The sequence below is a fragment of the Narcine bancroftii genome, chromosome 6 (genome assembly GCF_036971445.1).
Source record: "Narcine bancroftii isolate sNarBan1 chromosome 6, sNarBan1.hap1, whole genome shotgun sequence".
Taxonomy (NCBI): Eukaryota; Metazoa; Chordata; class Chondrichthyes; order Torpediniformes; family Narcinidae; genus Narcine; species Narcine bancroftii.
Window position 1 is genome coordinate 228,844,755 of NC_091474.1, and position 12,763 is coordinate 228,857,517.

The following is a 12,763-nucleotide window of genomic DNA, read 5'->3' on the forward strand; positions in this document are numbered from 1 at the left end:
GGATTCGAACCCTGATTCTGATAACTGGCGCTATTCCAGCATTGCCCTAACCATGCTGCCCTTTCTCTGGAGAAGTAAAAATATGGTAAACAATCCCAATGGAACACAGATTACTCATTTAAATGGAGAGCAATAGTTGTGGAGGGAAAATTACTTGGCAATTTACTTTTTGTAATTAATAGAGTTTACCTTTTGTTTTCCTTTTTCTTCATCTTTCTTTCGCGAATTTCCAATCAACAGTCAAAATGAAGAATAATCAAAAAGATCCATAATATTAACAAAATAAATCAAATATTGATCTGCATGTCAATAATAAAGATGTAATTTTTTAAAAATGGAATTTATACCCAAGGTACATTGGGTAAATCTAACAATACCACCCCCCCCCCCCACCACCAATGCTCACAGGACTGAGGACCCGAGATAAGTCAGGTTATTTGTGCCTTGCTGGGAGTGGGGTTTATCTTAAGTGAAGCCCATCTTCTTTCTCTTATTCTTTCTCTTTTCTTACTTTTACTTTCCTTCTTGTTTCTTGGGGTGGGAGATTTCCTCTTATTTTATTCTTCTTTCTATTTGCATTTTTGTACTATTATGTAATTTTTCTTTCTTTATATTAATTGAATCACATGTTCATTTATAGTTTTCAAACAATTATCTATTTTACAAAATTTTCAATCATTTTCTAAATGATTATTAGTCTTTGCATGTTGGGATCGTTCAGAAAACCATCTTTGATAGATAAGGGTGCCAGAATCTAGAATATGCATTCGCATGTGCTTTTTTGAGCAGGTCTTGATCTGGCCCAACTGTTCAAGGGGATTTGAATCCAGCAAAAACTGTTTCCACCAGACGTTCTGCGACTGGTGTGAATTTTCACCAATGCACTGACCTCTGCGCCACAATAACATGAAGCATGACAGCCGAATCCAGTTTTAAGTTCAAGATATTTCAAGGCTCTCTCCAGAACATTTTAATTTTTTTTTTAATTTAGACACAAGAGGTAAGAGGTCATTTCAGCCCAAGAGTCCATGCTGCCCGATTTACACCCAATTAACCTGCACTCCCAGCCCTGGGAACACAGAGGGTCAGTGGTATGTGAACAATGACATAAAACTACAAGACTTAAAGATTGGGGTTGGTTATGAACATATGGGACTAGATTAAAGAGCCCCTTTAATGCTGCATCAGTCAGTAAAACATGATTGATTCTAGAGTGGTCAGTGATAGTCACTCCTGTGAGGACTTGGATCAAACAACATCAGTAAAACAAAGAATGAGAAACAAGTTCTTCACCACCTCCTCAGAACGATGTACTTGTACACTCAGTTCTCTTTGTTTGGCACCACTCTGGGATCCTCTCGCTCACCCTGCAAGCCCTGCCCTGGTTTACCACTTGCACGAGTTAAATTCCATGGCTCACTTTCCCAGTTCATCAAGATCCTGATGTGAAGTTCTTTTCAAATGCTTCTTAGTGTAGTGGTTAAATCCGACCCCCAACCACCTCCTTTGGCTGTTCATTCCAGTTATCAACCACTGTGGGGGAAAAAGCTTTCTCCCAGACCCAGAGTAAAATGTCTTCTATCTCCTTAAACAAGTGCGTTACTGTTACCATAAAGACTTTGGCACTGTCTGTGAGGAGTTTGAACATTCCTCCCCACCCCAATGTCTGCGTGGGTTTTCCCTGGGTGATCCGGTTCCCTCCCATTCTCCAAAACGTACGGGGTTGTAGGCTCATTTGCGTGGCACAGGTTTAAGGGGCCAGAACCTGCTTCTACTATGCTTGAAAAAAAATGTTAAATGTTTAAATTGAAATGCTCCCATCTCTGCCCCAATTTTACATCCATCTATCAAGGTTCCCCTTCACTCCAATGTGGTCAGTAACAAGGGTGACTCACTTCAGGAAGTGACCAAATTTCTGGAAGTGGCCCAGAAAAATTATCCATTCTGTGCCACTGGATTTTTTTTTGGTTACTGTGCAGGAATATGCTCCATACTATACAATGTGGATCTAGAAAGAGAGACACACGGAGGAGTCAGGAATCGAACAAGGAACAAGCAGGCTGGAGAGTAGTTTGGTCTGTAAATGGTAAACTCAATTGTTAGAGCAACGAGGCTGGGAAACGAGTGATCAGACTTACAAATGTTTCAGTGGATCATTTATCCATTAGAAACAGAGCTTTCACTATCATGGGCTTCAGCGTCTCTCACTGTTCACAGCAGATGGTGATTTTTTTGGCAATTCAGCACTGAGATTTCCATAGACAGTAAATCACACACAGCAACAAAAGGTAGCCCAGTCACCCAGCCTGCGGTTATCTCCCCTCATAAGCAGCAGTGCAAACCTCATGGGTCCGGCCTGCTTCAATTCTCGTATCCGATGCTGACAGAGTTCTGCTTCAATCACTACTGCAACTCACAGGCTACTTTGCACAAAAGCATTTCAGCTCCTGACACCAACAGCTGACATTTAATCAGCATATACTTTATCTTGGATCCTCAAACCAATTGTTCTGGTCTTGGCAACACTCCGGCCTTGAAATTTTAAGCTCTGCAGAGTAAAAATTCTATCAAGTCTGAGGGACTGTATTTGAGCATGTGCAAGGACTCCACTCTGCACATTGAGTTGCTTCTTCTGCAATCTCTTGAATTGGTGCAGGGAAGTGGTGGCGAGATAAAAGATCTCCCATGATCTCATTGAATAGAAGAGCAAACACAAGGAGCTGAATGGGCCCCATCTCGCTTCTATGCTCACTAGGATAGAAGAGCTGCAGAGTTTTTAACCACTTCAGGGTTCAAGGTCAGCAGGGGATAGCTGCAGATACAGATGTTCAAGTTGAAATTGTGTTGATTGGGGTGACATTCACTGGAGTCCAGAACAATGAGAAGGAGCATGTCCTTCCAGAACATAGAACATTTACAGCACAGGGACTTCAGCCCACAATGTTGTGTCAACCGATCTAAACCAATACAACTATCTTTTTCCCTAGCAGACACCCATATAGCCCTATTTTTTTTTCTTGCATCCATGTGCCTATCAAGAGTCTTTTGGGTGCCCCTATTGTACTAGCCTCCACCACCACCCCCAGCAATGCATTCCAGGCACCCACCACTGTATGTAAAAAAAAAATTACCTCTGATCTTTCCTTCGCTCACCTTAAACATTCGTCCTCTGGTATTTCCTATTACCGCCCCAAGGAAAAGGTGCCTCCTGGCCACCTTATCTAAGCATCTCAATCTTGTATACCTCTATTAAGTCACCTCTCATCCTTCTTCGCTCCAAAGAGAAAAACCCTAGCTCAAATGACATTCTCCAATCCAGGCGATATCTTGGTAATCTCCTCTGCACCCTCTCTAAAGCTTCTATTTCTTTTCTGTAATGAAGTAACTAAAACTGAACGCAATATTCTAAGTGTGGTCTCACCCGAGTTTTATAAAGCTGCATCATTACCTCACAGCTCTTGTAACAAATCCCCTCGACTAACAAAGGCCAACAGCATATACCACCCTATCAACTTCCTTGGCAACATTGAGAGATCTATGGACTAGTCATCAAGTTTCCAAATAGAGGAAGGACATTCCCAATGGATGGAGGAACCAGACGTTTGTGGGGGTGGGGTGATGATTCACAGCTTCAGGATACAAGGCACAGCATTTAAGAACAGTCAGGAAGAATTTCTTCACCCAGAGGGTGGAATTTTCTACCATGGAGAGCAGCGGAGGCCAAATCATAAAATCTGTTCAAATAGGAAGCAGATGTTTTTCATAGTGGAGTAACATTCAAGCAATAGGAGAAGATAGGTACAGGGCAGTGAAGAGGATGATCAGGCTTAATCACCATGAATATTGAACAGTTTAGCACACTATTACTGAACCAATGGCTTGGCTTCAAAACCAGTGCTATCTGTAAGGAGTTTGCAAGTTCTCCCCGTGTCTGCGTCGGCTTCCTACGGGTGCCTCCCACCTTCCAAAAGCATAGAGGGTTTGTAGGTTAAACGGCGAGTTTGGGCAGCATGGGCTTGTGAGCTGGGAGGGCCTGTTACTGTACTGCATGTCCAAAATGGCCTCCTCTTCTTTTTCATGTGTATCAACCACTGCCAATATTAGATACGTGGAGGAGAGCCAGTCATCAACATTATACAACTGGTGAAGGCACACTCCTGCGGTTTTAAAGATGGAGCCCCAGTACAGGACTCAACTTTCTCGGGGGAGGGGTGGGGCTCCAAATCCTCAACCGTGATCTACAACACCACAAGCCAGCAGAATGGATTGTTCAGCAACCCCTCAGCATGAATCTCATGGATACATCAACATCTTAAACCCTGTCACATTGTATCATAAAAAAAGGTCATTTTCTTTAGAATGAGGGAAGTCAGGGTCAAGGTGTATAAAACTATTGAGTATAAAGTAAATAGGCTGTGACAACTAGATGCGAGGAACCCACACAGGATGTGGGCGACTTGTGGCCAAAGTATTTACACCAGGCTGCCAAATGCTGGAAATTGGTTGAAGGGTTGATATGGCCTGTTTCCGTACTGTAAATTGTTATATGGCTATATAATGGAACCAGGAGGGTGCCGGGGGTGGGGGGGGGGGGTGGGAGAGGCCTCCCCCCCCCCCCCCAAGGGGACTCTGGTGTTTAAGGCTTTCTGATCACGTCAGAGGTTTGGAACTGGAGTTCGGGTTGCTGATGGTTTGAACCAGTGCTTCACAACCCTTTTCTTTCCACCAAGTATCCCCTATGCCATCGGTGCTCAGTGTAAGGGACTGTTTAAAGTGGTAAGTGAGTGGAAAGAAAAAATTTGAAAACCACTGTTTTAATCGTCCCTACTGGACTCGTTATGTGCACAGTTTCATAACTCCAAAGGAAATGGGTCAATGACAATTTTTCTCAAACAAAATATTTCAGTAACTATTGGGTCTAGAGCAGTGATTCTCAACCTTCCCTTCCCACTCACATCCCACCTTAAGTAATCCCTTACTAATCACAGAGCACCGATGGCACAGGGATTGCTTAACGTGGGATGTGAGTGGAAAGAAAAAAGTTGAGAATCACTGCTCTCGACCCAATTATTACTGGAGTCTGCGGCTGCAGAGGTTACGGGAGTGCTGAAGTCAAATCCACGGACACTCTGGTTCTAAAAGGACTCTCATTTGCTTCTCCTTTTCCGACTGGAAGGAGCGCTGGGCAATTTCTCTTGATGATGAATGATTATATGGCAGACTAAATACAATTTTATGTAATATTACATAACAATAAAAGAACCTAGAATTCTCCAGCACTTTGAAATATTGTAGCCCCTACCACAGAAAGTGGCAAACAAAGATCATACACATCAACATGCATTTGAATTGAAAGCACTGTTTAAATCAGTCTATATAACATTCCTTACTCATCTCCAGAATAACTTTCCAGTCACTGAGATTAAATAGTCATTTCATCTGATAAAAGTCATAATATCCTAGAGCAGAATTTGAAACAAATTTGCTACTTTGCAAAACAGATCAAGGTCACTGCTGCTACTCAGCTCCTCCACATTTTGACATGACAAGGCCATACATTGTTCAGCCAATAAGTATTAGTATATTTTGCAAATGGAAAAATGGAAGCAATGAAGGGAGAGTGAAGAGTCTGGGGCTGTTTTCGGCGGAGAGGGATAACAGAGGGAGGAGGTTGTTAATTCAGTGATTCTTAAGGGAATAGACACAAAGAAATCTACTCATGGATAATTGATAGAACCAAATCAGACCTGAAGACCAATCTGAATGGAACTTGTACCAGACCACTTAACATTATTTTCTGATACCTGACCACTGGCATCCAGAATCCTGACCCAACGCAGCATACCCCAGCACTAAACAACATGTTATGGTGCATTATTTTAAAACAAATAGATGTATTGATTTCTAAATTCACAAGCATTTGCTCATTTATTTAACAAAGAGCAGAGTTCAATCCAACCCAACAACAGTAACAAACAAATCACTGAAGACTTACAAAGCCACAGGAATCTGGAGACAAACAAAAAAGAACTGCTGGAGAAACCGAGCACAGTGCAAGGCCCTTTGGCACACAATGTTGTGCCAAACTACATAAACCTAATCAAACTAAGCCTTCCCAACCTTGCATCCATGTGCCTGTCCTTATGGTACCAGCCTCCATCATCAACCCTGGCAATGCATTCCAGGCACCCACTACACTCTGTGTAAGTAAAACTTACCCCCGACATCCCCTCACCTTATACAGCTGTCCTCTGGTGTTTGCTACTGTTGCCCTGGGGATGAGGTGATGGTAGTCCACCCTATCTAGGCCTCTCAAGCAGCATCTGTGAATGGAAAGAGATGGTTGTCATTGTTGGGTCAAGACCTGGCACCAGAACAGGGTGTAAAGGAGAGACATCCATGATGGAAGATGAGTAGGGTGGATGTGCAGATGGAGGGAAGAGGTGGAGAGAGCAATGGAGACTATCTCCTGGCTGCATCTGCCCACCAACCCTGTATCACCTTTACCTGCCGGCCCCTGGCTCACTCCTGCTCTTTCACCTCATTGTACTGGGACATTAGTCCCAATGCAGCTCTTCTGTTGGAACTAGTTGGGCCTTTCCAGGCCGAAGAACTAAAAGGTACGCCAGTGCAAGTTTGAGAATAGGCCACAAATACAGTCGTTTCTAAACGGTTTGACGAAGTGAGTGACGCAAGACAAATGTGGTGGGGTGGGGGGGGGGGGGGGGAAAGAAAGAAAAACTCTCTTTCAAGTCGAGCTTCTCAAGCCTGTATCCCAAAGCATTTTACAACCAACAAGCTTCTTTGAAGAATCATCATCGACACCCAGCAAGTCAATGGAGGCAAGCACTGGAGTGTTAAACAGGATCTTGGTCATTAGAGAAAGAAGAACAGGAGATACTTGAATCTTGAGCAAACAATGAGAAGCTGGAGAGACTCAGCAGCTCAGCTATCATCCATGGAGAGAAATGGTCAGTCAACAGCATAGGACCCATCCCAAAACAGTGACCATTTCTCTCCACAGATGCTGAATCCCTCCAGTTCCTCATTGGCACTTTTAGGTGGCCAAAATACCCCGATGTAAAGCCGCCTATTCTACCCCTATGCAGCTGTCGGGAGGCCATCTGAAAGTGGAGAACCTGGCCAGGAGGAGAACTTACTTAACCCTCCTCCTGTAGGCATAATCTCCGGCTCTGAGAATCCCCCTTTGCACCTGAAAGCAGCAGTGGGATTACGGCCACAGCCCACAGGAGCCGGTGTTCGCTCAGACCCGGCTCTCCTTCAGCCGGCACGTTCAGGTGACAGAAAGGAGTCTTCTCTGCAGCCACCTGAACGTCCCAGCTGCACTCCCCCAGCCGCGTCTGCTGACGCATTATCTGCATCCGAGCACCTTAAAGTGGCGATTGTTTGCTCAGGGTGTTATCTCCCGTGAGCCACAAAATGGGATGCAGACTTCGCCAGATGTGGACTGGACTAGTGCTTCACAATCCAAATATTCCGCATATGACACAGAGGCTTTTCACCCCATCAAGCCTATGCTAAGCCATCTCCAATCCCATTTCCCCATTTATTTTCCTTGCACCCTGTGCACTCGAGGACTTGAAGCACATCTTAAATCCCACCTCTGGCCCAAGATTTTGTCATAACTAGGTTTAAATACTTTCGGATGATATCTCCAAGTACCTTATTGAAACAAAAATGAAATTCTATCCAAACTAACCAAGACAGAATATTACAGCACAGTACAGGCCCTTCATCCAACAATGAGGTGGAACATTTCCCTAGCTCATACCTATAACCCTTTTTTTTTAAATATTACATCCATGAGCCTGTCTGAGAGTGTTATGAATGTCCCTATTGTACCAGCCTTCACCACCAGCCCTGACAATGCATTCCAGGCACCCACAACTCTGCCTGTGACATTTTCCCTAAACTCCCCTCCATTCGCCTTGAACAGATATCTTCTGCTATTTGCCATTGTTGCCCCAGGAAAAAGGCACTGGCTGTATACCCCATCTAAGCCCCCCAATTTTGTATACCTCTATTAAGTCACCTCTCATCCTTCTCCACCCCAAAGAGAAAAGCCCTAATTCTGTCAACCTTGCTTCACATGACATGTTCCATAATCCAGGCAACATTCCCTCTGCACTCTCTCTAAAGTATCTACATCCTTACGCAGGCGACCACACTGTGTGGTCTAACCAGAGTATTATTGAGCTGCAACATTACCGCAAAGCTATGGAGCTCAACCTGCCCCGACCAGGGAAAGCCAACAGATTCCATGCCTTCTTAACAAAGCCAAACAGGTCAACTGTTCCTGGATCTGTGTGTTAACAGGTTTATCTGGAGAAGCCTCAGTAGATCACCAAAAGGATTTTTTTTTTTCACAATAATAATTCCTCTGCGAGAGATGAGCCTGTCCTCTTACACCTTTAAGTTTTGAGCATTAAAATCACTTGTTACACGGAGAGAGAAAAACAAGGAAACAGAATTACAAGTTAAAAAAATATTTGGTTTTTCTCTTCTACAAAACGCAGTGGGGTTAGGAATAGAGGAGGAAGAATGAAGAGGACAACCCAAGCTTGTTTCAAAATTCAAATACTTTTAGCATGTGATTGCCCTTCATTTCTGGTTCATGACAACCAAGGCTCAAACGTTCCACTGGCTGAAATGCAAACGTGACCAGGAAAAAAAACCCAGCCTGCCATTAGCAAGACACAAGAAACCAAACAACCCAAAACACTGGGGTGATACCATTGGCAGGCAGTGCACATCCTTGTGCAAGCTCGCTGCACCCTAGGAATGAGTATTCCCCAACTGGCACAAAGAGGGAAGGAAGAAGTTCCTGCCACAGTGCTGGAGGCTGAGGAGCCTTCACATACTAAATCCTGCATCTATGAAACTCCGTTACATCTAATTTAAACCCACATCCTGTACCAGTAATTAGCAACAAGTCAAAGACCACAGGACTCTGATAAGAGCATCTGGGTTGTACGTTTACAAGTTACCGTGGATGATTTTCTCTCAACTGAAATGTGTGGGGTGCACTTCTGGTGCAAATATCACCGACACGGAAAGGGTTCAAGATGTGCATGATGCAAAGTTAGCCAGGGTTCATATTTCGATTTGAAACAACTGTGTGAAAGGATTGTGACAAATGAAAGATGATAAAATAGCAGGAGTGAAAGCTGTATTTATTTTTTACATAGACACAGCCAAACACCCCACAATACTTCACAAAAGCACAAAAACCCGAGTTAAACAAGAAAGCATGCAGATGCTGGGGTCAAGTGCAATACGCAAGTGTGCTGGAGAAACTCAGCAGGTCATACAGCATCCATCAGAAGTACACGGCAGCCAACGTCTCGGGCCTCAGCCCTTCATGTACAAGATAAATCAGGCAGAGAACTACTTGGTCAGCAGTGAGTCTACAAAAGACAGGATTGGAGGGCAATTTCAATGACTGGGGTACAGCAGCATCAAAAGGGCACTGTGATTAAATTCAAGGATGACTGAGAAGATCGACTGGAAGAGCGCAGATTTCCCAGGGGTCCGTTAGGGCTGGAGGAGATGACCAAATTAAGGAGGGCTGAGTTCGGAGAAGGGGGTTGGAAACAGGAGAGAGGTTTAAAGTGGGTGTGTAATTAACTAGGAACACAAACAAGTCAGCAAGAGGCAGCGTTTGGTGGGGGAGGGGGAGAAGAGAAAGTGTGAATAAGGATACAAAGAGAAGCTAGAGTGTGCCAGACCAACTAGCAGAGGGCTGGAACAGGCCCATCCGAGGGAAGGAATGGACACTGCCGAGGTAGGATTGCGCTGATTACAGATATGGATGCAGATGGCACAGTAATGACACGGTGTCGTCTGAGACTTGTTGCAGTGTTTGGTACATCAAGGATGCAGGGAATCCGGTTTTGTCAGGGCTAGCGAGATTAGCAGGAGAGTGGAAGGAGCTGCGGAACAGACGCCACTTTCCTGGATCACGGTTTTAAAATGGGCTGCTTTTCAAGCCAAGACTGGTGAGCAAAGCCCACGCGGTGTGAATCGGCCCACGGCATCCGAACAGGGCCTGTCTGTGCTCTCCACCCCATCTTCATTAGACTGGCAGTCTCACTTCTGCACTCAGTCTCCATGAAGGGCTCTGAACAAAAGCATCAGCCATTCTTTTTCTCCCACTGATGCCTCTCAAACTGCTGAGTTCCTCCAGCAGATTGGTTTTTTTTTTGGCTTCAGATTCCAACATCTGCAGTGCCTTTATGATTAATGTTAACACACATTGGCATCCAAGCATGGGGCACATGAGCAAGATTAAAACTGGCATGTCCCCATACTGCCTGCCCCACCGCCCCCCCCCCCCCCACCCCCGCCCCACCACACACAAACCTCCAGATGCAATTATTAACTTCTGCTGCATTGAACTGACTATCCTGGGTTAAAAGAAACTTTCACATGATGGTGACTCACACTTATGCACCTCAAGTCTATCAGTAAACTCTTGTCAGATGACCAAGACCAAAGTTGAAACTCACCCTTTAAAGACTGAGGAAGAGGACATGAGAAGGAAGTGGGTGAGGAACGACTCTGAATCGGTCATTCCAGGTCCCAGATGTACATAGACCATCCTTGGAGCTCTATACACTCCATAACACACTTCAATGTTAGGTAACCTCCATCTCTCGCCAGTTCCATGGTTTCTATTTCTTTACCAATAACTGTTCTTATTCTTCCTTCTAATCCATCCCTATCGACCCCTCCAACCTTCTGTCCAATGTTCTATGTCCTCCTAGCCCCTCCCTACCCTCATGTTAATTTGATATCGCCACTTCTCAATGAAGGGTTCCAACCCGATTTGTTGACTGAACATTTCACCCCAAAGATGCTGCCTGACCAACTGAGTCCCCCATTTGCTCAAATGTCAGAGCACCTATCTGCACTAATACTAGGCCACTCCCAACCATACATTTACATCAACTGCAACTTACGAAGACCAATCCACATCTTTGAATGTGGTCAGAAACAATAACAAATACCAGTGGACATCTGTTTAAGGCGAGTAGAGGCAAGTTTAGGAAGATGTCAGAGACAGGACTTTTTTTTGGTTTATAGAGAGGTGGGTTCCTGGAATGCATTGCCAGGGATGGTGGTGGAAACTGATACAATAGAGATATGCACATGGATGCAAGAAAAATAAGAGTTATGGGTATGTGATTGGTGACTGACAGCACCGGACATCAGAAATGAACCCAGGTTGTTGATGTCATGAGATAGCAGCTGCACTAATTCTTCCCTTTGCACCATCCACCCCCATCACTTCCATATCATTCAGAAAACAGAATCACAAAACTGCAGACAGCAACAAACCACATTACACTTCCAGATAATTTTTCACTAAATTCCACTCGTGGCTTCAGCCAGTCCTCCAGTTGCCAGACTGCAGTAAACAGCTGACCTTTCATCCAAACCTGAAATCTCTACCATTTGTAAAACAAAACTTCAGCTGAACATGTCATAAACCCATTCTGGATTGACAATTCAAAGGGAAAGGACCAGGGATTTCCTTCCCTCTCCTCCCACAATTCAGTAAAATAGGGCAGCTCAGTTGGTGTCGTGGTCAGCACGACATCTTTACAGACATCTTTACAGCTCCAGTGATCGGGACCAGACTGGGGTTTGAATCCCGCACTGTCTGTAAAGAGTTTGTCTGCGTGGGTTTTCCTTCCACTGTTCAAATCGTACCGGGGGTGTAGGTTAATAGGGTGGAAATTGTAAAAAATATAATTCTATACGTCCTTATTCTAGCACACACAAACAAAATTTTAAACAAACACACATAGATCCTGGGACCACTGACTTAGTCAAAGTCATTAGCTTTTAAATGGAGGGATAGAGAAGCGTGAAGGTGTAGAGTGGGGATTCCAGAGGTTGAAGCCATGACTGTCCAATAGGGGATTGATTACATTCAGGGCTGAGCAGGAGACGACAATGGGAGATGACAGGGCTAGGAGCAGACTTCAGAGAGAGAAGGCTGGGGGCGGGGAGAAGGTTGGAAAACAAGGATCAGAATTTGAAAAGAAACCAAAGCTGCAGATGTTGGAATCTTGAGTAAAGAATTGCTAAAGGAACTCAGGCCAGACTGCATTCATGGGTAGAAGTAGTCCGCCAACAATAAGTCAGGACTCTTCATCAAGACTGACAAAGATGAAAAACACATAAAATGAGAAAGAAGATGGGGAGGAGACCCCAAAGGGTAACAGGGTAAAGGATAGGAGGTGCGAGAGGTCAAGAGACAATTAGAGATTTTTAAAATTTAAAACCATGACACCATGTCAGAACATAGCTGATGGGAACCAGGACTAGTTGGGGCACAGCTCAGAATAACTTCTGGTTCAGCTCAGTGCAACAACAAAGCATCATCCCTATTTTGTGTTTAAAAAGAGAGTTTAACGATATAACACTTCACAAAGGTGGTTGGGTGGGGGGGTGGGGTGCAGCAAGGTTAGCATAAGGCTATTACAGCGCCAGCAGCCCAGGTTTGAATCCCGCGCTGTCTGCAAGGAGTTTTTACATTGTCCCTGTGTCTGCATGGATTTCCTCTGACTGCTCCAGTTTCCTTCCACTTTCCAAAGATGTATGGGGTTAGTAGGTTAATTGGTGTATTGGAGTGGCATGGGCAGGAAGAGCCTGTTACTGTGCTGTATCTCTAAAAAAAATAATGTAAAAAATATACTGATAACAGAGCAAATCTCTCACAATGCAAGACTGA

At 44.4% G+C, this 12,763-nt stretch overlaps 1 protein-coding gene across 9 annotated transcripts in view; it reads right to left on the minus strand.

Moving 5' to 3' along the window:
• LOC138737113 (tyrosine-protein kinase Fyn) overlaps nt 1-12,763 on the minus strand; it is a 253,161-nt gene that overhangs the window by 236,232 nt on the left and 4,166 nt on the right. For 5 of the 9 annotated variants that reach the window (XM_069887636.1, XM_069887634.1, XM_069887643.1 and 2 more), the window contains exon 2: nt 6,236-6,323. The exons of 2 other annotated variants lie outside the window; for them this stretch is intronic. The gene's annotated coding sequence lies outside the window, so the exon portion shown is untranslated. Of the gene's footprint in view, nt 1-189; nt 213-6,218; nt 6,324-12,763 lie in introns of all 9 variants that reach the window. 2 more of the 9 variants (XM_069887638.1, XM_069887640.1) reach the window with 2 other exon arrangements.